The 27,533-nt window shown below is 41.4% G+C and overlaps 1 long non-coding RNA gene across 1 annotated transcript; it reads right to left on the bottom strand.

Moving 5' to 3' along the window:
* Positions 1–639: 639 nt before the first annotated feature.
* On the bottom strand, positions 640–16,463 carry LOC311052409. Its single transcript, XR_014601514.1, has 3 exons — positions 16,410–16,463; positions 2,619–2,676; positions 640–1,317 (listed from the first exon to the last, which is right to left on the bottom strand). It is a non-coding gene; the product is annotated as an uncharacterized lncRNA (long non-coding RNA).
* Between the last annotated feature and the right edge of the window lie 11,070 nt (positions 16,464–27,533).

The raw sequence follows: 27,533 nt of genomic DNA on the forward strand, positions 1-27,533 counted from the left end.
CAACGCTGATGCAAGTTCAACTCCGCCGTCTAAAGAATAAAGATAACAGATGCGGTGTCGCATCGCCTTGACAACTTACTGTTCTGTCTGGAAGCGGATCACGTAATAAATGCTCTCATGTGTAATGAGAATAAAGAAGTTTACAAGGTTTAACCCCATTACAAAATAAAAGGCTAATAAAACGTGGAAAGGATATTATATAAGCCTTTTCTAATGAACATTGCGCACCTTTACCAAGGTAAAAATATTATGAAATCCAGCATCCAAGTGGAACGCTGCTATCCGATTATGGACCAGAGCTTATTGATTACTTATTGATTAAATTAGTTATGTTTTGATTAATATATCACTGTCCTACGTCGGAATGGGGAATATATCTTCTGGACACAGCTTTCATCCACTATTAGTTTCCTCATCAGATGGTAATATTTATTAGGCTGTTGTGTGTGGCGTTCATGTGATCAATATACAGTAGACTATTAGCCTACAAATTAATACCGCGGCACGGACACTGACGTGCGTCAGTCCCTCCGCAGTCTCATTAAGGTATGATAGCCTATTTTCATTATTACGTGACACTGAGGGACCTTTTCAGCTCTAAATGCGACTCATAGACTAGAAAATCAATAAAAAGCGGTGGAATCTACATCATGTCTAAGCAATACATCGTTTGACATTTATTTTTTATTTTTTTATATATATGTGTTGACAAATGTTGGGCACATACATATTTTATTTGAGGTTTGCCACTGTTGTAATTGATTTTGACATGAAGAATAAAGCATTCTAAAGACATACGCACATTTCAGCCCTGGTACGCCAGCCTCGGGGCTGACCTGAGAACGTGCGCACCTGACGCACAAAACACAGACCAAAAAAACGTTATGCATCAGGTGGATATGTACGACTTGTCCTAAATGCCGGTACGTACAAAATATGGTCGCAAATCCCTTTATGAATCAGGGCCATTGGTCTTACCAACAGTGAGTGAGGTGAACAGAGGATTCCTTGTTGAATTCAGGGACTCTACAGGAGTAGTTTCCTTCATCAGATAGTTCCACTCTGGTCAGTTTGAGGGACACGTTGCCTTTCTTCACTTCATCCTGGAAGAGAGAAGTTCTTCTCATGTAGGAAGGATCCTTACTGTCATGAGTTCACCCCCGTTCCTCTGGTAGTAGACATGTTGATAACCTGATAGGTCTGGTCTGGACCATATTATGGTCAGGTCAGCCAGGTCGATGTAGGGATCAGTGGTGGGATCAACCTCACATGGTAGAACAGCATCCTCACCAACTGTTTTCACTACCAGACTATGTCCTGATGAGAAAAGAAAAGAAAAGAAAAGAAAAGAAAAGAAAAGAAAAGAAAAGAAAAGAAAAGAAAAATCTTTATTGGTACCTTAAGGGACACAGTGTCACAGCACAACAGCAATAAGAATGAAACAGCAGATGTTCAGGTTAGACAAGAACTAAAGCAAGATAAAATAGTTGTTCTGCCAATTTTGGTTCATGATTCTGGGTGATTAAATTACATTTTTGTTTAACTCGGTTCCATTGTGAAAATAGCCTCTCAATTTATGCCTCTAATATTTGGCCAATTTGGCCAATTTACAAGTTACATTTTGATTTTAGAGGTATTAAGGAGGTCCTAAAAGTCCTTAAATTGTCACTTTAGAAATGTGCAAATACCCTGTATACCAGTGATGCGCGGGTCAGGTTTTTTTTATTACCTGCCCCGCCCGCCCGGCCACGGTGCCCAACCCGCCCCAACGCATCCCGCAAAATATCTATCTATATCTCGTGGAGCCTCAAGTCAGCTTCAGACGAAGCGCCTCCGTCGGAGATAACGAGTGCACCTTTTTCAATCACACTGGTTTTCCAATCATACTGTGACATCAATACCACAATGTGAGAATACTCTGTTACAAGTACAAGTCTTAGAAAATAAAATAAAATAAGGGGGGTGCGTGTTGACCCCTTTGAGTATTAAACAGTTTTCTGTAATGGTGGCCCCTAATTTGCATATTTAGGAGTAAGCTTAGAACTAATTACATTAGAAATGCCTTAACTAGAACATAGATATAGACACTTTATGTGTCACTTTTGCTTGCCTTGCTATAGAGTTATTGAAGAAATAGTGCAACACTGGCAGCCATTTTGTTATGCAAATTAGAAGGTTAAAAACAAAGATAGATTAAGCACCCTTGAATTATGTGAAAAAAGTCCCCCAAGTTTACCCCCAAATACCTCTAAACGTCTAATAGAAGGCCCTCACAGAAATCCCACCTGGAATGGAAATAATATAAAATATCCAAACTTTTGAACTAAATATACAGAGACAAATGCAAACAAATGTCCATACAATATTAACCTGAGGAATTCATTACAATTGTTATTATTCAAGTACATCTTGACTCTATTTCAGGACAGAAACTGCAGAAAATGAGCAGATTTTTTTTTTTCAAATCACATCTATATTTCACTTTTTACTAAATACTTTTGGACCCTAATGGTGTCTAGTTAAGATGTATTCTTGTTGTCCAGGTCAACACAATCTAACAATTAACATGCAATGTAAATGTACACCATAATCTGTAGGTTAATTACAGTATAATTTACCTCCAGTGATGCAGAACAACAGAACTGATATCTGAAGAAGACGTGAGTGGAACGCCATCTTCACATGTGAAAACAGAAGGAAAGAAAGAAAGTTAATTAGTTATACCATGATCATGGAAAATACTTGATTCCGATTGGCCAGAAGATGTGAAGCTTGGATGTAGTGACCTGATCACTGTTCTAAAATAATAAGAATAATAACTATGTTACTGTGTGTGTGTGTGTGTGTGTGTGTGTGTGTGTGTGTGTGTGTGTGTGTGTGTGTGTGTGTGTGTGTGTGTGTGTGTGTGTGTGTGTGTGTGTGTGTGTGTGTGTGTGTGTGTCCTCTCTGCAGACTGATACTGTATTGACATAATTGTAATGAAGTGAGCCTTTCTGACCATTAGAGGGCAGTGTAGGACTGGTTCATGTGTGTCAGCTACAATCAGGTCACATCAGGACACACAGGGTGTGTTCAGGTTCAGTTGAACACAAACTTAATTATGAACAAACCATCTGCATTACAACATCTAGTTCTGTCAAGTTATTACACTTATTACATCCCTTACAACTACAACTACTGATCTAAACACATCTTATTCTTTATTCATAACGTATGAATCTTAAGGAGGTTGTGTTTAAACTATACAATAAGCAGCTTTACATTTTGTTAACCTCTAAGAACACACACACACACACACACACACACACACACACACACACACACACACACACACACACACACACACACACACACACACACACACACACACACACACACACACACACACACACACACACACGAAGGTATTTACTACAGTAATAAACAGAAACCCAGATCTACGAACATCAACATTAATTGATGGCAGGTTCATTACAGATCAGCTGGATGTGAATAATCGCTTAAACATCTTCTTTACAACCACAACCTCAACACTGGTTAACAAACTGCCCTCTCACTCTGGGCTGTATGGTGTAGTGCACATCCAAGCTTTCTATGAAAACCTATGTGTACGCAAATGTGATTTTAACCTCACCATGGTGACAACTGATGATGTGTTTAAAAACTGAGCTTCCTACAACAACACAACAAGATCTCCTCTAAATTCCTCAGAGACTCAGTACAGACTCTATTGCTCCAATCATCATCACCCACATAATAAACCTCTCTATCAGACAGGAGCATGTCCCACAAGAGTTCAAGTGAGAGTCACCCCTCTGTATAGAAAAGGAAGCATATTAGACCCCGACAAATACCACCCTGTTTCTATTCTATGTTCTATCTCCATGGTTACAGAGAGGTTAGTATAGGAACAGGTCCAGAAGTATTTTTGCTGAAAACAAATTACGTTTATAATACGAATTCCAATCTGTCTTCAGAACATCCCACTCCTCTGACTCCTGTCTACTTTATTTACAGGTGATTATTGATAAGTGTTGGAGTTTAGAAACACTCATTGTAAATCACTCAACAGTCCTACCACCTGTTTATAAATGTCACATGATGCAGGATGTTGTGTTATTGAAAACGAGCTTCTAAACTCTGACATTTAGAAACATTATCACCTGCACAGAATGTATTGACAGAAAGTATCTCATAACATGTCTCTATGGTGGATTTTATCAAACTAAAGCTTGACAGATACAAAGAGGATAATCCAAGCTTTCTGTACAGCTGTAATGTTGGTGAGTTTAACGTTGTTTAATACAATCAGATCAGACTTTTCTGTTCTGATGTTTGGGCTGTTAAGGGTTGGTCTTGCAACTCTACAATCCAGATATTAAGAGTTTATTGTGGTCAGATAGGAGAGATCTATGGCTGTGTATTTGGAACACATGAATATGTAATATCACAGACATTCTAGAGCTACATTCATGCTTGCATGTGTGAATGTAAGCTTTGGTTAAATCTCTCAAATCTTTGGTATTTTATGAACAAGTTATCTCACTAATCAGTCATAAATACAGGCTGTATGTCACATACTGTACTGTAGAGCTGTGGTTCTCAACCTTTTCAGGCCTAGACCCCCCAAAATAATCATATTTGAACTGGCTGGGGACCCCCCACAATAATTATATTTGAACTGGGGACCCCCCCACTCTGACAAGAACTTGGAATGTAAGAGTTGATGCATTTAGTTTGACTCTGATAAATACTGTGACAATAGAAAATATCAGATCTAGAAGCTTGTAGATCTGCTATTTTCACAATATTTGTCTCGTTCTCATATTATTTGACAATGTGTCCAATGATTAACCTGTTAGTTTGTTTATTACTTGTGATGCAGTAATGCTCTTTTTTTTTAGGGGTTAAAAGGGTCTTAAAAGTCCTTAAACTGTCACTGTAGCCTACTGTCTCTGAGGAAAAGAGAACCTCTGCTGTAGTGTCTGTCTGTCTGTCTGTCTGTCTGTCTGTCTGTCTGTCTGTCTGTCTGTCTGTCTGTCTGTCTGTCTGTCTGTCTGTCTGTCTGTCTGTCTGTCTGTCTGTCTGTCTGTCTGTCTGTCTGTCTGTCTGTCTGTCTGTCTGTCTGTCTGTCTGTCTGTGTGTGTGTGTGTGTGTGTGTGTTAGTTAGTTACAGTACAGGAAATGAATACAGTAGGCCTATTCTTCCTTTTGCAAACGTTCTGTTCAACATAAATTACGTTCTAATAAATTACCATATTTCCAACAATACGTTAAAACACACACACACACACACACACACACACACACACACACACACACACACACACACACACACACACACACACACACACACACCCCTCTGGTCCACAGCGTTAGAACTTTAAAAAAGGTTTTCAATATGTTTTGGTCATTATCTCTGGAACAGAAGGTCTAATCTGATCAGTTCAAAGCTTGTTGGATGCCTGACTTTGAGGACATTAAGCATTGACACATTTTCAGGTTGTTTGGGGTTTCTAGGGGAGGAGAGATCTTAGTTGGGCAGGAGACCGCCTTTCTCCTCCTCACAGCCGCTACGACAGCCTTTCGTCTTTACAAAGGACGATAAAGTGTAACTTACTCAGAGTTGTCACGTTGTAAAATGGAATGTTTTAATCCAGTGACTGATCTGTTCACTTCTACCCATAGACTGAGGCTTCTACCTTGTGTCTAATGTAGCAGAGTGACAGCTGTGTTCCGTCAGCAACGATAAGGTGGCAACAATAAGACTTCCGGTGGACGATCTCTTCAGAATAAGAGTACCCTCTAGAGCAAAAAGGAGCCATTGAAAAACGGTTAATTTGCACATTAAAACTATAAATTAAGCATTTAAACGACATATTATGTTTCTATACAACACATATTATGTTTCTGTGTAACAAAAAGGGATTTAAAACATTAATAATTTATATAAATGGATAAATGCTGTTCAAAGGAGTGCATAGCCTATACAAATTGGACACTGCACAGGAGACGGCTCCGCGAGGCAACACTTTGGACATACGCACGCGTTCAGGGAGACCTCCTCTACAATACCACACTCTCCGCTAAGCGGGAGAGGTGTAAAAAAAAGTGTGGCGGGCCGTCCAGTGAGGTCAGAGGTCAGAAAAGTGGCAAAAAGTGCCTTATGTTGATAAGAGTATCTCAGCTGTGGCTGCATCCCATGATGCAGCGCTGTCCTTAATCACATCGTGCCACAGTTTCACTCCTGCTTCACTAAAACATATAACCTTAAGGGGACTAACTTTAATAACTTGAATGAATCCTTTTACAACTGCACTTTCTGTGTCTTCATCTTCCCAGTCAGCTTTCAGTAGGCACAGAGCTGTAATCTCATCATCATGCATCCAGCTTAGTTTGCGATTTTCATGTTTGACCTTTCTCAATGGACCGGAGTTAATGCCCACTCCACTTCGATTACCAGCTATTAAAGACCTAGGATCTGCATTTACTACTGCATCGACGTAAGCACAAAATGGCCGTTTGTCCATCATTGATATCCCTAACTCCTTACGTTCTTGGCCCCTAATATATCTACTTCTAAATCTGTCCTTTGTGTGATATAGGTTGCCAGTTAGCAGATGTATTAGCTTGTAGAATCTCTCCAGTTCTCTTCTCGGCTTTATCTGAATATGCACTAATATTTTTCTTCTCTGTGGTCAAGGTATCACCAATATCTGGACATTCACTATTGTGAATGCACTTTTATACAATAATAAACAAAACATAATCAGTAGCAATAAACGTAGTCCTATGTACAGTAAACATTGGGGGGGGGGGGGGGTCATTTCTGGTGTTTAGAGGACTTATAGGACCAGTAAAATAATTACAGAGAGGAGGTCCATGGAACAACATGTGTTCGGATGGAGGTACACAGACAATTAAATATTAATGTGGGGGTCCATGCCATGAAAATGTTTAAGAACCACTGGTTTAAACAACATTAGGAAACAAGCCCAAAGAATCAGCCACAAATTAGAAACAAGCCCAAAAACCTGCAACCAGCAATATTTACAAGCAACTTTACAGAAAAAAAACAAGCCCGTAATCGCTTATAATAAGCAGACATGGCAACACTGAAGGAAAATAAAAGCTAGGGGGCGAGGCTTTGGCAGCTGTGTCTGTTCAGTCCGGTTCAGTCCCACCCTGGGCAAGACCTGCGATGTTGGTTGTCTAGGAAGTTGACAACCGGAAATGGTTGAATTTGGCGGAAGTACCGCCCAAGGAAATGACGTTGATGCTTTACAAATCTGTTAACATTCTCCGTGAATGAAACGAGTGTTGTGATTGGTCAAAAAATATCGTTTCCGGGGGAAACGGAAATCTGTCCACTCAGGACTTCCTAGACACTCGCTGCTTTAGGTCGTGACCAGGCTCTTCTTTTCGCAGATAAGTGAGGCTGGGACCGAGGTTAGTTCAGTCCTAACAAATATAAGACTTCCGGTGGACGATCTCTTCAGAATAAGAGTACCCTCTAGCGTGAAAAGAAGCCATTGAAAACCATTGAAAAACGGTTGATTTGCACATAAAACTATAAATTAAGCATTTAAACGAAGCTATACAACACAAATTATGTTTCTGTTTAACAAAAACGGTTTTAATAACATTAATAATTTATCTAAATGGATAAATGCTGTTCAATGGAGTGCATAGCCTATAGAAATTGGACACTGGACAGGAGACAGCTCAGTGAGGTCGAGGCAGCACTTTGGACATACACACACGTTCAGGGAGACTTCCTCTACAACACCACGCTCTACGCTAAGCCGGACGGGTGTAGAATAAAAAGTGGCGGGCTGTGTCCAGTGAGGTCAGAGGTCAGAAAAGTGCCGGTGGACGCTGGACAGGAGACGGCTCAGAGAGGCTTTGGCAACACTGACTGAACACTGACTGAACACTGCTGCGTAGATGACATATCTGACTGCCATTCGAGGGCGCCTCTCTCTCACTTATGTATGCGAAAATAACCACCAGGGGGGGCTCTCTGTTGTCTACTACTATGTAAGAGAGAGAGAGAGAGAGAGAGAGAGAGAGAGAGAGAGAGAGACATAGTGAGAGAGAGAGAGAGAGAGAGAGAGAGAGAGAGAGAGAGAGAGAGAGAGAGAGAGAGAGAGAGAGAGAGAGCAGGCAGGCAGGCAGGCAGGCAGACAGTCAGGCAGGCAGGCAGGCAGAGAGGCGGACAGGCAGGCAGAGAGGCAGAAAGGCAGAGAGGCAGACAGGCAGGCAGGCAGACAGGCAGAGAGGCAGAAAGGCAGGCAGAGAGGCAGACAGGCAGATAGCCAGACAGACAGACAGCAGAGAGGCAGACAGGCAGACAGACAGGCAGAGTGGCAGGCAGGCAGGCAGACAGACAGACAGACAGACAGACAGACAGACAGACAGACAGACAGACAGACAGACAGACAGACAGACAGAGAGGCAGGCAGACAGGCAGGCAGACAGACAGACAGGCAGGCAGAGAGGCAGACAGACAGACAGGCAGGCAGAGAGGCAGGCAGACAGACAGGCAGGCAGAGAGGCAGCAGGCAGACAGACAGGCAGAGAGGCAGACAGACAGACAGGCAGAGAGGCAGGCAGAGAGGCAGGCAGACAGGCAGACAGACCGGCAGGCAGGCAGACAGACAGACAGACAGACAGACAGACAGACAGACAGACAGACAGACAGACAGACAGACAGACAGACAGGCAGGCAGAGAAGACAGGCAGGCAGAGAGGCAGACAGACAGGCAGGCAGAGAGGCAGACAGACAGGCAGGCAGAGAGGCAGGCAGGCAGGCAGAAGGCATGTGTGTGTGTGTGTGTGTGTGTGTGTGTGTGTGTGTGTGTGTGTGTGTGTGTGTGTGTGTGTGTGTGTGTGTGAGTGAGTGAGTGAGTGAGTGAGTGAGTGAGTGAGTGAGTGAGTGAGTGAGTGAGTGTGTGTGTGAGTGTGAGTGTGAGTGTGTGTGTGTGTGTGTGTGTGTGTGAACAGGACATGATGCTTTAGTGTTTCCGTTTTAACACCTTTGTGTTCTTTAGAGACAGATAGGAAGGACCTGATGCTGTTTGTTCACATAGTTTTGTCCTGTCACTCACAATGTCTTCAGTTTGTCAGTTTCTCTTATTTATATGAATGATAAAACACTTTGATCATGAAACAACACATGCATAGTTACTACTATTATGTTATGCAATTAATGCATTGTTTATTATGATCAATATAATGTATAATGTTATTATATTAATGTTCTACAATAAAACACCTTAATAAAACCATCTCAGGTCTAAGCACATGCAGGCAGTAACATCAAAGCAGCTGCATTTGTGGTTTGAATTTTTTCTATGAGCTCAAACTACATGGACAGGATGTATAAGTGTGTGTGTGTGTGTGTGTGTGTGTGTGTGTGTGTGTGTGTGTGTGTGTGTGTGTGTGTGTGTGTGTGTGTGTGTGTGTGTGTGTGTGTGTGTGTGTGTGTGTGTGTGTGTTTTCTCTAGGTCTTCAGCAGAGACCATGTGACTCTGTGTTTCTGACACTGTGTTCAGCTTAGCTTCTACAAGCTGCTCACATTACTTATAGAAAGATGATAAAACATACATAGTTCACACTAAACACACTAAACTACTGCAGCCTTTGTTTTATCTTCCCTTCAGATTCATTAATATGTTGTAAACTTAAATATGTGAAATAAAGAACAGTAAATATGACATAAGACCCTGTGAGGCCTATTGTTCTTTTATTTACACAATCAGAATCAACATTATTGTCACATCACAGATCCATGTTTTTGTTGTTTTCAGAAAAAATAAAAGAGGGGGGGGGTTCTAACCGTGAAAATAAAAACATGTGAAGAAGAGTCAATAATTAAAGATACAGTATATATATATATTACATATATACACACAGCATAAAGCATACAGTATGTACATGAGGTTAAACATACAGTAACAGGAGGTTATTACATTATCAGCAGGTATGTTCTGTACATACGATAAGACACACTGGACACCTTTTAGTAAAACCTAACCTTAACCCTAACTGTAACCTCAGTAAAACTATGTCTAACCTTATCCTCAAACTAAACTAATAATGTGTATCTAGTTACATACACATGACAGACAGGTGCACCATGCATTCTGTGGACACAAACCCTAAGACCCGTTTTGGTGCCCAGATTACCCCTAATGCCCACTCTTCTGAGACCTGGTGCCCACTCTGTTTAGGTGCCCAGATGTCCCTCGTGCCCACTCAATTCAATTCAATTTTATTAAAGTGTTGAAGTGTTGAAGAAGCCGACAGCACCGCCATTGCAGATGTAATGGCGAGGAGGAAGGCGGCTTTAACAGACAGCCGCCTGAGATCAGCCCGCTCCAGGGGCTCGAACGGCGGAGAACACAGGGCTTCCAGGACCGTAGGCAAGTCCCACTATCTAAGAGCTCCCTTCAGATAGCGACTCACCAAAGGATGAGATCCCACAGTACGACCGTCCACCAGCCCATGCTGAGCCCAAATGGCGGCAACATACACCTTCATTGTAGAGGCTGAGAGCCCCTTATCTAACAATGTCTGCAGATAGCGGAGCAGCATTGGTACCGAGCACATGACTGGATCCACATGTTGGCCCTCACACCAACTACAGAACAATTTCCATCTGTTAGCGTACAGCGCTCTAGTGGAGGGTGCACGAGCATTAAGCAAGGTCTGGACAACCGCCTCATCACAGGAGTTCAGCAGTGAACCCGGCCCCTCAGGGGCCACACATGAAGCTGGAGGCGATCTGGCTGGGGATGCCAAATGCTGCCCCCTACTTGTGACATGAGATCCCGTCTCGACGGGAGAGGCCAAGGTGCTCCGTTCAGAAGCCGTCGGACCATGGGAAACCATATCCTCCCCGGCCAGTATGGAGCCACCAGCAGCACCGAGTGACCGCATGTGGCTATTCTGTGAAGCATCAGCCCGAGCAGTGGAACTGGAGGGAATGCGTATAAGAGGCTGTCTAGGGGCCATGGGTGAGCTAATGCGTCCTACCCCAATGGGCTGGTTGGATCTGACAGGGAGAACCATAGTCGACAATGTGTTGATGTGCTTGAAGCAAAAAGATCCACTTCTGCTCTTCCGTACCTCTCCCAAATCTCCTGAACCACTGAGGGATTCAACCTCCACTCGCCTGGAGGAGGACTCTGACGGGAAAGCATATCCGCAGCCTTGTGGTGCACACCTGGCAGATGTACTGCCCTGAGACAGGCACTCGACGTATCGCCGAGTGCCTGCTCTTGGTTCGAAGCACATACCAGCCAATCATCTAAGTACGGGAGGATCCGCATGCCTCTGGCTTGCAGCGGAGCAAGCGCCGCTGCTACGCGTCTGGTGAAGAACCGGGGGGGGGGGGGGGGGGCGAGAGAGCCCGAATGGGAGCACCCGGAACAGATAAGCCCTCTCTCCTTTCTCTCTCTTTTTTTTTTTTTGTCCAGCGACAAGCAGTAGTGGATTGGGAAACACTCTATGACACTATGTTACGGTGGGCCGCACGTAGTTTCTCAAAGCGGCAGAGTGGGATACACTCTCAACGCCAATACTTTCCCCTTCTTTCGTCCAGCAACAAGCAGTAGCGGAGTGGGCAACACTCACAATGCTGACGCTATGTTACGGTGGGCCGCCCGCTGTGGTTTCTCAAAGTGGCAGAGTGGGATACACTCTCAACGCTAATACTTTCCCCCTTTTTATTCCTTTATTTGTTGTAAACACAGCCCAATACATGCACTCACTGTCACCAATGTACAGCTATGGCTCCAAGCTTTCCGTGCCAGGTCCAACAACAACGGTGGAGCGGGGAACCCTCTCGATGCTATTGTCGTTAGTATGCTAGCAAGCAGCCGCTAACTAATAATAATAATAATAATACATTTTATTAGTGTGGTTGCCCAACAGGGCAACCAGACCATAGTACTCTATACACTTTCTATCTTTATTTATAGATAAACTTTATTTCAAACCGCATCTCCTCCCACAGTTTTTATCTTGTTCTTATCTGCTTGTATTTTGCTAAGAGATTGGTTGAATAGTTTAATTGATATTAATTTATTAGTGCATTAAATTTCCCCATCCACTTTAATGTGAAAGTGAAAAAACTCAAATTCAAGTATTTTTTTCTCAGAAACCGTAAGAGCTAGAGTTACCACATTTGGAGGGGAGGTTCATAGTTTTCTCCGAAATTATTTAAAAAAATATCACACCATTCGGCCTCATGGTGGCGCTATAACAGCCCCCTTTACGTTTTGGCCTGTAACTCTTGAACCGTAGGTCCTACAATCAAAATTTCTTTTCACCTGGATTCCTTGGGTCACGACGCATCTCCCCATATAGGCCACGCCCATTTGCGTCAGGATAGATTTTCCGCCATTTTGAATTTTCTTCAAAACACACTTTTTGCTCATTTTCCTTCAAATTTTGTCCAAATCTCACACAAATCGGTACACATGATCTATGGACCCATGCGATGAATATATCCAAACGGCATATTGATAGTCCTTACCGTTCATCAGTAATTGGCTTCCAAAGTTAGTGGGAGGGGCCCGTTTTACCAAAAATGCCAAAAATCACCAACGAAACGTCCAAATGTCACAAAAATCGGTACACATGATCTCTGGACCCATGCGATAAACATATCCAAAGGCATTGTAATAGTCCTTACCGTTCGTCCGTAGTATAGTTTAATTGATATTAATTTATTAGTGCATTAAATTTCCCCATCCGCTTTAATGGAAAAGTGAAAAAACTCAAATTCAAGTATTTCTTTCACAGAAACCGTAAGAGCTAGAGTTACCACATTTGGAGGGGAGGTTCATAGTTTTCTCCGAAATTATTTAAAAAAATATCACACCATTCGGCCTCATGGTGGCACTATTTTACGCCCCCTTTACGTTTTGGCCTGTAACTCTTGAACCGTAGGTCCTACAATCAAAATTTCTTTTCACCTGGATTCCTTGGGTCACGACGCATCTCCCCATATAGGCCACGCCCATTTGCGTCAGGATAGATTTTCCGCCATTTTGAATTTTCTTCAAAACACACTTTTTGCTCATTTTCCTTCAAATTTTGTCCAAATCTCACACAAATCGGTACACATGATCTACACATGATGAAACCGTAAGAGCTAGAGTTACCACATTTGGAGGGGAGGTTCATAATTTTCTCCGAAATTATTTAAAAAAATATCACACCATTCGGCCTCATGGTGGCGCTATAACAGCCCCCTTGACGTTTTGGCCTGTAACTCTTGAACCGTAGGTCCTACAATCAAAATTTCTTTTCACCTGGATTTCTTGGGTCACGACGCATCTCCCCATATAGGCCACACCCATTTGCGTCAGGATAGATTTTCCGCCATTTTGAATTTTCTTCTAAAAACACTTTTTGCTCCTTTTCCTTCAAATTTTGTCCACATCTCACACAAATCGGTACACGTGATCTATGGACCCCTGCGATAAACATATCCAAACGGCATTTTGATAGTCCTTACCGTTCATCCGTAATTGGCTTCCAAAGTTAGTGGGAGGGGCCCGTTTTACAAAGAATGCCAAAAATCACGAACGAAACGTCCAATCGATCCCAGATTTGAATCACATGTCGAGGGTGATTTACTCAACGAGTCCCCAAAAGCATTTCCACTTTGACCCATAGGGGGCGCCACGAATGCGCAAAATGTCACCGTTTGATGCAAAAACATGATTTTTGGGGGAGTCGGTCCCTTCAAAATGAAACGCAAGCGATCTCAGGAGTGACGTGACGATGTAATTGGCGCAGTCTCCGACGGTATTCCTCCCGGCGTATTGCTCGAGTCCCGACCGGCGTCGGCGCAACCACACTTTGCAATTGCCAATTGCGACGCGTCTAGTTTATAACGCACTTTACATTCTCACGAATCTCAGAGTGCTACAATTAAAAGCAAGGCATAAAAACAGCATAGGCAACAAAACAATTACAATAGACCCAACTAGGCTAAACTAAAGGGGCCAAAATCTAGAAATTAAAACTCAGTACGAAAAACAAACAAAGTCCATGAAAATTAGAAAAATGCTTTTTTATAAGGTAGGTTTTGACAGTGAATGGCTAACTCCATTCACTGTCGTGCAGGGCTGCTCCTGTATGCTTCTTTTTTTTTTGGTCCGTAGCTCCAACTGTGTTGGTTGCGAGACTCCATGCGCAGCTGCAGTTAATCGACCTACGCTCTGGAGGCGAAAAGATGAAAGAGGATGATCGCTGTGTGCACCGCACCTATATAGGTGGCGTGCGTGTACACAGGTCAGGAGTGACTTTGTTGGTATTAATATTCGACCTATGCGCGAGCACGCGATGAATATCCAGGTTTTGAAAACACTGCCTCTGGCGGTCAGTAGGAATGAAGTAGAACCCACCTTTTCAGACGCCCTACATGAATCCCAACCCCCCTTTGTTTACCTTTCTTTTACAGTTGTTTAACCTTTTTAACTAGTTTTTCTTCATAAAGTTGTTTTTATTTATAGTTTCTGTGATTCGTTCAGCAGAGAGGGTGATCGGCCGTCCCCTGCCCTCCCTCAAGTCCCTGCATGACTCCAGGGCACTGAGGAGGGCAAGAAAGATCATGGCTGACCCCTCCCACCCTGGCCACGGCCTCCTCACCCTGCTCCCCTCTGGGAGAAGGATGCGGTTGCTGAAGGCCACCACAGCACGCCACAGACTCAGCTTCTTCCCCTCAGCTGCCAGGCTGCTCAATGAGTCTGGCTTCCCTCCTCCCCCGCCCCCAAGGGCCACTGAAACCTGACACTGGCAATGAAATTGCACTACTGAACACATGGCACTTTATATTATCTATTTCTTGCACAATGTTGTTGGTGTTGTTGGTATTTATGTTATATATGTGAAAAAAAGATTGAAACACAATCATGCATTGTCAAAGCAAATTCCTATGTGTATTACAAAATGGCAAATAAAGGAATCTGAATCTGAATCTGAATCTGTAAAGCAACTTTGAGAACCTAGAAAAGCTCTATATAAATCATATGTATTATTATTTGGCATCAGGCCAACACTTTACGAGGTTAGCCCAGGACACAAACACGCACGCACACACACGCACAAGCACACGCACACGCGAAGCACTTCTGTGGAAGTGGCCAAGGGCGTATGTATAGTCATACCACACACACACACACACACACACACACACACACACACACACACACACACACACACACACACACACACACACACACACACACACACACACACACACACACACACAGCGTATATAGTGATATCGAAACATGTTCGTTAACCACCAGACTTAAGGTTGCTATGGTAACAATGAGATAGAAGGAAGAGACCATGGTAAAGATGAGTTGAGGTTTTAAGGTGTGAAGAACAACAACTGTTTCAGTCCTCTGTATGAACACTCACTATGTGTTCACTGTATGATGTTAGTGAGGACAATAATAATAATTATGATTATTATACTAATAATAAATTATAACAATAATAATACAAATAACGATAATAATATTGATAAAAAATGTGTGCTCTTTATTACTTTTTTAAATGTTTTTTGTTGATTAGTGTTTATTAGTGTTGATGTGATCACTTCAATAAAAAAGAGTGAGTTTAACTGTTAGAAGCAGGCATGTATAAAAAAAGGTTGAGTTGCCATTTACACATTTGTAGTTCTAGCGAGGACAGTATTTGAATCTGAATCGTTCGACTTTAAAATTGGGGCTTCTTAAACAAATACAGCATTTTTTTTTACCACATCTCTTGTATGTGATAAATGAGTTTGACCCACTGGTCTATAAAGCATCATGTATATCTGATACATTATGACTGACCTGTACTCTGGTCTATAAAGCATCATGTATATCTGATACATTATGACTGACCTGTATTCTGGTGTATAAAGCATCATGTATATCTGATACAATATGACTGACCTGTATTCATGTTCACTCTGGTCTATAAAGCATCATGTATATCTGATACATTATGACTGACCTGTATTCATGTTCACTCTGGTCTATAAAGCATCATGTATATCTGATACATTATGACTGACCTGTATTCATGTTCACTCTGGTCTATAAAGCATCATGTATATCTGATACATTATGACTGACCTGTATTCTGGTCTATAAAGCATCATGTATATCTGATACATTATGACTGACCTGTATTCTGGTCTATAAAGCATCATGTATATCTGATACATTATGACTGACCTGTATTCTGGTCTATAAAGCATCATGTATATCTGATACATTATGACTGACCTGTATTCTGGTCTATAAAGCATCATGTATATCTGATACATTATGACTGACCTGTATTCTGGTCTATAAAGCATCATGTATATCTGATACATTATGACTGACCTGTATTCATGTTCACTCTGGAGTAGATGACTTGGCCTGCAGAACTCTGGTCTGGAAAACACACATGAAACATCAAGTATTAAAACATTTAACAATAATAATTGTCACAGTTCGGGCGCTGCCGCTCCTCCGCCCAAACCCCCCCCCCCCCCCCCCCCTTCCCGCACCCCCCTCTCTCGTCACTAACTCTATGCCTGATTTTGAGCCTTTGAAGCCTGCGGCTTGCCCGGCTGGAGGCCCTTGTGCCTAATGACTTGTTGCCTTGATTTAAGCCCGTCTCAGCCGGTGCTCTACGCTCGGACATTGTCTATGTTTGGTGTGCTTCTGCCTGTACCGTGTCCGTGTGTGTTTTCCCTCTGATTCTGAGGGTTCTGTATTTGTTCGGTTATTTTCCTGTTTACTAAAGTAAAAGCCTTGTTTCCCGTCATCTTTGTGCCGTGTCCTGCTTTTAGGCCCACCCTTGCTAAACCCCCCTGCTCACCGTGACAGAATGTCCGAGCCAATTGGACCCAGCGGACACGTGTCGGTCGCCGTCCAGACCGATAGCCTCGGCTACGGTCCACCTATCCAGGAGGACAGGTTGGACTTAATGATGGACATGTTAGCTCGTCTGGACTCACGCCTGCTCCACTTGGAGATCACGCTGGCCGGCGGCCAGCGATCCATGCTACACCGGACCCAGGATATCTGGGAGCGGGTTGTCCAGGGGACGGGTCCGTCTCTGCGGGCGTGCACCCCGAGGCATCTTCCTCCCCTGGTGCGTCTTCCTCCTCGTCCTCTCCTGTGCCACGGGAGTGGTCACCTCCACCTCCCCGGACCCGCGAGAGGGTCCGGGGAGCCCCCCAAGCCCACCTGGTCATAACGTAACGTATAATCCCAATGCTCATTGGACAGTTTATAAATAAAAAAGAAATCCACGTTCTTTAGATGTGTGTAATCCTTCTTAATTGGTAACGATGATCCACATTAATTAATTTCTGTTGTTTAACATTACTAGACCATACCCGTCGGGGGATATGAGCACCCAAAGTATATGCAGTGTGTGTTATGCTCTGTGCACAGACAGTATATCAGGGATGGAAAGTGACTGTTGGTAACTGCAACAGTTCAAACAGACGCGCGCGCGTCCCGTCGCAGCGTCCGGGACCCACAGTGAACACACACACGCGAGCCCACACACACACACACACACACACACACACACACACACACACACACACACACACGTATGTTTAAGAACATTCTTTGTGTGTGCTTGTGCCAGACGGCAACAGTGATGAAACACAGTGGGTCTATGGATTCGACGCATGCACAGTTTGATCATTCGTCCCATAGCTCAGGGGGCCATCCCATAGTTCGGGAGGCCGTAACCATGGCGACATTCTTTTACATAAAAACGCTAATAAACAGCTGACATTTGGGGAAAGCGAAAAACAAGGAGAACCAGGCAGAAGAGATTTTGGGCTCACCACACAGAGCTTTGTTAATGATTGGAGGATAAATCAGCATGTTTATGCAGGAGTTTATGCAGGCCTGCATAAAAAAAAAAGGTTGTGTTGTTATAGCTGTTAGGGGAGTGAGAGTGTGTTTGTAATACCAATAATTAAAGTCAATCATTTAAGTAGATGGTCCTGGTCCTCATCAAGTCACCTTTGGCCCACTGTGACCCTCATCCTGAAATGAGTTTGACCCCCTGGTCTATAAAGCATCAACACTATACAGCTGTGTACATTACGACTGACCTGTATTCATGTTCACTCTGGAGTAGATGACTTGGTCTGCAGAACTCTGGTCTGGAAAACACACACAATGAAAAAAAAAATATATATATATGTATTGTTATTATTATTACGGGGCCAGGCATGGACCCGTATTGTTATTCTGATTATTATGGGGCCAGGCTTCCAGCATGGACCCATATTGTTATTCGCATTATTTCCGTTTCTTCTTCTTCTGCCACTTTTGGCAGTTCTGGCTGAACCGTGCAGTCGCTTTTTATGAAACTCGGCCATATGATAGATGGTCATGAAAAACGATCAAGAAATAATTCTCACAATCTTTCGTCAAAAGGTGGCGCTATAGCACTCAATTGAAAAATGCCAACTTTGAACAGGTACAACTCATGCCCTGTTTCACCTACAGCCATGAAACTTCGATGCACACATGCGTCTCCTCATGCTGAACAACTTTCACACTCTGACTTTTGACCTCTGACCTTTAGATCTCCCACCATTTTGAATTATATGAAAAACAGTTAAAACCTATCTCCTCCTGGGATTTTTGAGTAATCTGCACGAAACTTTTTACACATGAACTTTGGACCTATACCAAAAAACGTTTGCAAAATATCTTCCATAAGTGAAAAAATGAAGCTTTAATGAGCCAATGAATATTGCAGTTTTATGACAATTATTCATCTGCCCCTAACACATACATGCAGACTTACCATTCTTTGAAACTTTGCAGAAATGTAAAGGGCCATTCCAAATATCACTGAAACCAATCTTACTCCAATTGGTCAAACGGGGGCGCTATAGCAATTTTTTGAAAATTGAAACTTTAAACAGGCAAAAGTCATGCCTCGTTTGGCCGACAGCCATTAGACCTGCTTACACATGTGCCTTGACTAATGAGGAACACATCTATCACGTTGACCAGTAAGCACCGCCCTTAGATTGTCCGCAATCTTGAGCAGTTTGAAAAACACTTAAACCCAGGATTTTTCAGCTATTTGCGTGAAACTGTATGATCTGTGTGATCTCCTTTTTCACAGGTTCTTGTCTGTTGGTGGCTTCTCGCTTAAATGTGTGCCCCACAACCTGAAGGTCACCAGTTCAAGCCTCACTTGGTGCAGACTTCATCTAAGTTGCATTTCACACAACATGACTATCAATGAATACATCTGCAATTGTTAAAGATAACATGAAATATTTAATTGAGTGTTTTTTACATACAGCTGATCTACAATCTCACAACTTTTCAGATAGCAATGAGAGTATGTTTTTTCAATGTATAACATACTTCATTGTGAAAATAGCCAATGTACAATCTGACAACTTTTAATGGTTTGTGAGCTTGTAGATCGGCTACTTTCACTAATTTTGGTTCTGAGGAGATGTACAATTTCTTCATTGGTAAATGGTTTGTGAACGAGTGATCTTAGTGTTAGTGAAACAGGGGCTTGGGGTCATGACAGAAGGCAAGAGTTTGTGATCCTCAACAGACAATATCAGCCTGGACAAAGATATAGCACTATAGGTAGTGTTGCAGCTACCTAAGAGTGCTTCATGACCGTAAGGTTGCCGGTTCAAGCCTCACTTGATGCAGACTCATTTAAGTTGAAATGCAAAAAACATGACTCAATCTATTCCGTTTCCATGGCGCTGTCTCTCTTTCTTCAATCTATGCCATTTCCATGTCTTTCTCTTCAATCTATTTCGTTTCCATGTCTCTCTCTCCAATCTATTCCATTTGTCTCTCTCTATGTCTCTTCAATCTATTCTCTATCTATCTATCTATCTATCTATATCTATATCTATATCTATATATCTATATATCTCTCTCTCTCTCTCTCTCTCTCTCTCTCTCTCTCTCTCTCTCTCTCTCTCTCTCTCTCTCTCTCTCTCTCTCTCTCTCTCTCTCTCTCTCTCTCTCTCTCTCTCTCTCTCTCTCTCTCTCTCTCTCTCTCTCTCTCTCTCTCTCTCTCTCTGAGGGGTGGCCATAGCTGAGTGGTTAGTGAGCCCGCCTAGGGAGCCAGAGACTCTGCTTGCCCCAGGTACGATTCCAGGCCAGGTCAGCAAATTTGTCGATGAAATGAAATTTGTCCCTGAGCAAGACTCTTAACCCCTAATTGCTCACAGGCACTCATTGGAAACAAGACCGCAAGGACTTTCATGAACTGACCTGTTAAAGGAATTATCATTTCTCTTTCTCTCTCCTGGCCCCATATTATCGCTGCTTGCAGCTATATTTCCGTTTCTTCTTCTGCCACTTTTGGCAGTTCTGGCTGAACCGTGCAGTCGCTTTTTATGAAACTCGGCCATATGATAGATGGTCATGAAAAACGATCAAGAAATAATTCTCACAATCTTTCGTCAAAAGGTGGCGCTATAGCACTCAATTGAAAAATGCCAACTTTGAACAGGTACAACTCATGCCCTGTTTCACCTACAGCCATGAAACTTCGATGCACACATGCGTCTCCTCATGCTGAACAACTTTCACACTCTGACTTTTGACCTCTGACCTTTAGATCTCCCACCATTTTGAATTATATGAAAAACAGTTAAAACCTATCTCCTCCTGGGATTTTTGAGTAATCTGCACGAAACTTTTTACACATGAACTTTGGACCTATGCCAAAAAACGTTTGCAAAATATTTTCCATAAGTGAAAAAATGAAGCTTTAATAAGCCAATGAATATTGCAGTTTTATGACAATTATTCATCTGCCCCTAACACTAACACATACATGCAGACTTACCATTCTTTGAAACTTTGCAGAAATGTAAAGGGCTATTCCAAATATCACTGAAACCAATCTTACTCCAATTGGTCAAACGGGGGCGCTATAGCAATTTTTTGAAAATTGAAACTTTAAACAGGCAAAAGTCATGCCTTGTTTGGCCGACAGCCATTAGACCTGCTTACACATGTGCCTTGACTAATGAGGAACACATCTATCACGTTGACCAGTAAGCACCGCCCTTAGATTGTCCGCAATCTTGAGCAGTTTGAAAAACACTTAAACCCAGGATTTTTCAGCTATTTGCGTGAAACTGTATCATCTGTGTGATCTCCTTTCACAGGTTCTTGTCTGTTGGTGGCTTCTCGCTTAAATGTGTGCCCCACAACCTGAAGGTCACCAGTTCAAGCCTCACTTGGTGCAGACTTCATCTAAGTTGCATTTCACACAACATAATCTGAGTTCCCAGAAGTTTTCGCCAGCTCTGGCGAGGAACTTCTGGGCCACAGCCCTGGTATTTGTGGGCGGGATGTACGTCACGCTCTGAATCTGAGCGGACACGCCTCTTACCGGTCTGAGAGCTGTGCAACTCGTCTAAAAAGTCCGACGAGAGGCAAACAGCAGTACACAACAATGGCGGTTTCTCAAGGGGAAATTGCTTCCCGTCGATCCTATTTAGATGCATCACCCACTGCATGTGGATCCCGCCCCCTTTTCTTCATTGGCTGTTGATTTGAATCACAACGCAGTGGCCGCGCCCCTGCTGTCCAAGCTCCGACGCTAACCCTCCCAGACTACACACAACATGACTATCAATGAATACATCTGCAATTGTTAAAGATAACATGAAATACTTAATTGAGTGTTTTTTACATACAGCTGATCTACAATCTCACAACTTTTCAGATAGCAATGAGAGTATGTTTTTTCAATGTATAACATACTTCATTGTGAAAATAGCCGATGTACAATCTGACAACTTTTAATGGTTTGTGAGCTTGTAGATCGGCTACTTTCACTAGTTTTGCTTCTGAGGAGATGTACAATTTCTTCATTGGTAAATGGTTTGTGAACGAGTGATCTTAGTGTTAGTGAAACAGGGGCTTGGGTCATGACAGAAGGCAAGCGTTTGTCATCCTCAACAGACAACATCAGCCTGGACAAAGCTATAGCACTATAGGTAGTGTTGCAGCTACCTAAGAGTGCCTCACGACCGCAAGGTTGCTGGTTCAAGCCTCACTTGATGCACACTCATTTAAGTTGCAAAAAACATGACTCAATCTATTCCGTTTCCATGGCTCTCTCTCTCTCTCTTCAATCTATTCCGTTTCCATGTCTTTCTCTTCAATCTATTCCGTTTCCATGTCTGTCTCTTCAATCTATTCCGTTTCTACTCTCTCTCTCTCTCTCTCTCTCTCTCTCTCTCTCTCTCTCTCTCTCTCTCTCTCTCTCTCTCTCTCTCTCTCTCTCTCTCTCTCTCTCTCTCTCTCTCTCTCTCTCTCTCTCTCTCTCTCTCTCTCTCTCTCTCTCTCTCTCTCTCTCTCGGTTAGTGAGCCCGCCTAGGGAGCCAGAGGCTCTGGTTGCCCCAGGTACGATTCCAGGCCAGGTCAGCAAATGTGTCGATGAAATTTGTCATCGACACAAGCAAGACTCTTAACCCCTAATTGCTCACAGGCCCTCATTGGAAACAAGACCGCAAGGACTTTCATGAACTGACCTGTTAAAGGAATTATCATTTCTCTTTCTCTCTCCTGGCCCCGTATTATCGCTGCTTGCAGCTATATTTATTATTATTATTACCCTTATAATAAGTAGAAAAAAGTGCTCAGAGCGCAAGTCTCCGCCAGGCCAGGTAGGTTATTGTGGGCCACAATATTCAGAATTCAGTCATTACAGAGGTGAGTGGAATCACTGTGTTCATGATTTGAGGCATTAGCCAACCAGGAAAAATATGACAGATCCGTTTGGTTTAATGACTATAGATACTGTGTAGCTATTTGTGTGATGTTTGGACAACATCTGTAGGAGTACTGTCAAAAAAATTGTTTAGCCAGTTCACCCTGGATACGTTTATCCATGACTCGGTTTCATGAAAGCAAATTGACGCAATCCTACCTTAGTTACCATGTAAATTTAGCTGTGAAGTTAGCCTGCATATATATATATATATATATATATATATATATATATATATATATATATGCATTATATATATATATATATATATATATATATATATATATATATATATATATATATATATATATATATATATATATATATGCATTATATATATATATATCTATATGTATATAATATATATATAAAGTGTATAAAGTGGTCTTGCCCTTTAAGCACTAAATCTGATCACAAACCAATGAGTTTTCACCATAGACTGTGGTTTTCACACACTTATTCAATTCTTATGCGAAAATCGAAGATCTACAAGCCCGAAAAAAAACTTGCCTTTTGGCAGTCATATCAGTCTAATATTCCTGATATCGACGGTCATTTCAACCCCCCCCCCCCCCCCCCCCGTTTTTTATTTTATTTAAATGAATGCAAGAACAATGTATTCTATTACAGCATGTTAAGGGTATAGAAAGGCTGTAGTTTCTATTAGCTCTGAATATCGATGATGTCACTGGTAGGCAGGTTTCTGAACTTTCCACACACAGCTCACCTTTAAGATCCAGAGTGTGTAAAGATCATACTAACCATTGGTCAACTGCCCTAGAACCCTAGAGAGGATATAGCTCTAGCCTGCATTGACTGGTCAGCTATCATATCAGCCCTAGGGTTTATACAGCAGCTGACCAATCAGCACAGTCCTCATATAAAGTGTGTGTTTGTACCTCTCACATCCATCCTGCTCTCTGGTGACTCTCCATGTTTTACTTTACCCAAATGTAACCGTTTTTGTCAACTCATACTGACACACGCACACTAAAAGATAAAATGAGCAGATTCCTCTGCAAAAGTTAATGCATTTAACCCAAAAATCTGCATATAGTTTTGGTGTGCACAAGAACAATGTCTTCTATTTCAGAATCCTAACTTTCCAGAAATAACGTTTTTTCGTTATTTTCTTGGTTTTTGTAATTCATTTTATTATTTGTTATTTATTATAATTTTTGCCCTCAAAACATTAAGTCGGTGCCGCAAAGATGCGATTTCACGTTGGCCACTTCCAGCCAGTCAGTTCTATTCAATATTAATTTAATCATAACTCACAGTCATGGACCCACTTGTTCCTGGTAAAGGAGAAAATGGCCACCGATCGGATTAAAAAGCTTTGTATTTAACAATACTGAAGATACAGTTACTTAGACCCAAGCGCTTTAACTTGTTACATCCGTGTCTTGGGGGTCATTACTTTATATTGTAAATGTGAACATTTGTGTAGATGTACGGGCTGTACATGTAAAAACATCTTAAACCAGGAACAAGTGGTTCCATGACGCTTGTGACAGACTAGCGTCATGTGAACCATGGATAAACTTAGCCCTGGTTCAGAGCGTTAGTGAGTTCTCTCTAACACTAACGCTCTGAACCAGGGCTAGGATAAACTCACCTTTGTTCTTGTCACAGACACACAACTGTAATGTTAGCAGTCCATTCCTCGTCCGTCGTTAAGTAAACATATAAATCCATAGTTGTCATTCTTAACCATAGACTGTATAAAGCTCTTATATAAAGCTCTTCACACACAGACGTGCTGACTTAAACTTTGTTTACTTTTTGGGACGATAGAGAGAGACGGACCGTGACTGTCCGTCTCTCTCTATCGTCCGGGCTAGAACACACACTCACTGCAGTGGTTCCCGCAGATCATGTTAACCCCATATTAAATTCTGCTGGTTTAACAAAACAAAAATAAACTCCCAATGAATTAAATTGTAAGCTACCATAAATTTAATTTTGAGTTTTTAAAGAAAATATATCATACTTTTTAAATGTTTTATCCCCTTTTAACAACCCTTTTAATATATTATTTAAAATTATAACATGCATGAGCATGATGATCATTATATCAATTTATAACACCACATTTTTAACTGGGTTAAAATAAACAGGCAGGAATGTATAATTAAAATATATATATATATATATATATATATTAAAGAAAAGAAAGACATTATGAAATGTATTCATGTATTTATTTATTTATTTAAAAAAATGGATATGTATATGATTATTTTTTTTTTTGGGGGGGTGCGAGGGCTGGGGTGCCGGGCTACCCTGGCGGGGGTGTGGGGGTGCCTGTGCTCCTTTGTGCAACCAGTAGTAGGCGCCAGTGACACACACACACACACACACACACACACACACACACACACACACTACACAACAGGTCATGTGACCAGCTTCCCTCCATGGGTCTGGGGGGCAGGGCAGAGACATAACACACATTTTTACAATAAAACGAAAACAAACATATTTGCATATTGGTGGATGTGAATGAAAGAAACTTTGAAACCTTTGGAGGAATAAGAAATAAGGATATATATATATATATATATATATATATATATATATATATATATATATATATATATTTATTTTTCTATCTATGTATTTACAGTATATGGGGAGAGACACGCCATCATATTTACAGTATTTACAACATCCATCCATCCATCTTCAACCGCTGATCGGAGTCGGGTCGCGGGGGCAACAGTTCCAGCAGAGAGCTGAACCTATCATCAGTCTAAACAGTAGAATATCACTATAGGATGTCAGGTCAACCAATAAAACTGGCTTCTGACATCATAATTACGTGACAACAAGGATGATGTGTACCGATTTGTGTGAGTTATGGACAAAATCTGTAGGATTAGTAGCAAAAAGTGTTTAGCCAAAAAACACAGGTCTTATTTTCAACAGAAACCTGGTTCAGTGTTTTTTCAATTACTTTTTTCATTTATTTTGTATATTTTTGGGGGGAAATAAATAAATAAAATAAATGAAAATACATTTATATGAAAAAAAAACTATAACAAAAAGTGTTTAGCCATCTATCATGGTTAAAATGGAGTTTGAAGTTACAATGGGTTTGTATAGGAAGGTTGCATGTCTGATAAAATGAATATCAAATATGTAAATACTGAATCAAGCAACTTAAAAACTGTCTGGGGTGAAACACAGAAGCCTGAGTAGATGTTAAAATTACCTCACCATGTTTGAAAGTGAAATATCCCTTTAAACATGCTTTGTAGCCTGCATTTTATCTGCTGTGGTAACACTTTACATGAACTGTGGTATACATGGCTTAGCAACACAGAATAAAACATTTAACAGATGATAAACAGCATTATATTTAACAGATGATAAACAGCATTACCTCCACATCATTATAAAAGAGCTTCATGTTGACTCAATCCTGATTTGCATAAACTGGATCAGCTGCTTGTTGACGTCTTGAAGATTCTGGGACTGAAATATGAGTTAAAAGTTAATTAGATGAATATGTTCAGTCAGGTGTTTTCATCTCAGTTTGTTGACAGGGTTTTGTTGTTCATTGAGTTAAATTCTCATTCTATCTTAATAATTCACACATATCTCTGTTTACTGGACATTAACTCAACAACCACTTGACCTCAAATGATGAATAACTTTAAATATTATGTACTTACCATTTTCATGGTCATGAGATTGAGGGAGTTGTTCATAGTCGCTTGTGTCGCCTAAAGGTAAATAAACAAACCTATTTTCAGATATAAAGTTTTAAATTAATCTAGATTCAAATTAGAACAACTAGTTAGAACAACTGACCATGCTGCAGTGTATCGTACACATCATCAGGAGCTGCACTCTGATTGGTCATCTGGACTGCAGAGGATCCCTGATTGGTTCCCTGAGACTGAACACGTCTGTAATTAAAATATATTACATTACATTTACATTACAGTCATTTAGCAGACGCTTTTATCCAAAGCGACTTACAATAAGTGTATTCAACATATGTAGGCAATAAAACTACTAATCACCAGAAGTCTTAAGTGCATTTCCTGCAAAAACAAGCAACTAAGAGTATACCTAGCGCTAAGGTAAAAGTGACATATATCAGCTACCTACTTTCTTAAACAGATGAGACAAATAGGAACATCAAATGAGCAAGAGATAAAACAAATAAGTATCGATAAACAAAATCCAATAAGACAAGACAAGATATACAGTATAATTAACATAAATTAAGTATTAGATGTAATATATAGTACTGCTGTCATGTTGATGAATATAGATATTTACTGTACATACCTGACACAACAGAGATCTGTAAATAAAATAAAAAGGCCACATAAAGTTAGTTATATGTACATCTTTAATCCTTCATAATTGCTATGCCAAGTTATTGTCATAGCAATGCTCCGGACATTGTGTCAACTACATTTTAATATATTCAAAGCACTTCTTGCAACAACTCCTACAACTTGTGTCCAAAACTCGGTACACATTATCTCTGAAGTCACGTGATAAAGGATGCACGCTTATGAGAAACAACACAAATAAAACCTGGCAAAACAGTTGCGTGCATTAGCGCAAGATGAGGATAAATGAAACATTCAGTCTAAATGTCCAGCTTGCTAATTCTTGCCTACTAGTAGTAGGCTACTACTACTACTTTTGTATTTGAAACTTTACATTTCTCTAAATAT

This window comes from Gymnoscopelus microlampas (genome assembly GCF_963454915.1).
Source record: "Gymnoscopelus microlampas genome assembly, chromosome: 9".
NCBI classification, from domain to species: domain Eukaryota; kingdom Metazoa; phylum Chordata; class Actinopteri; order Myctophiformes; family Myctophidae; genus Gymnoscopelus; species Gymnoscopelus microlampas.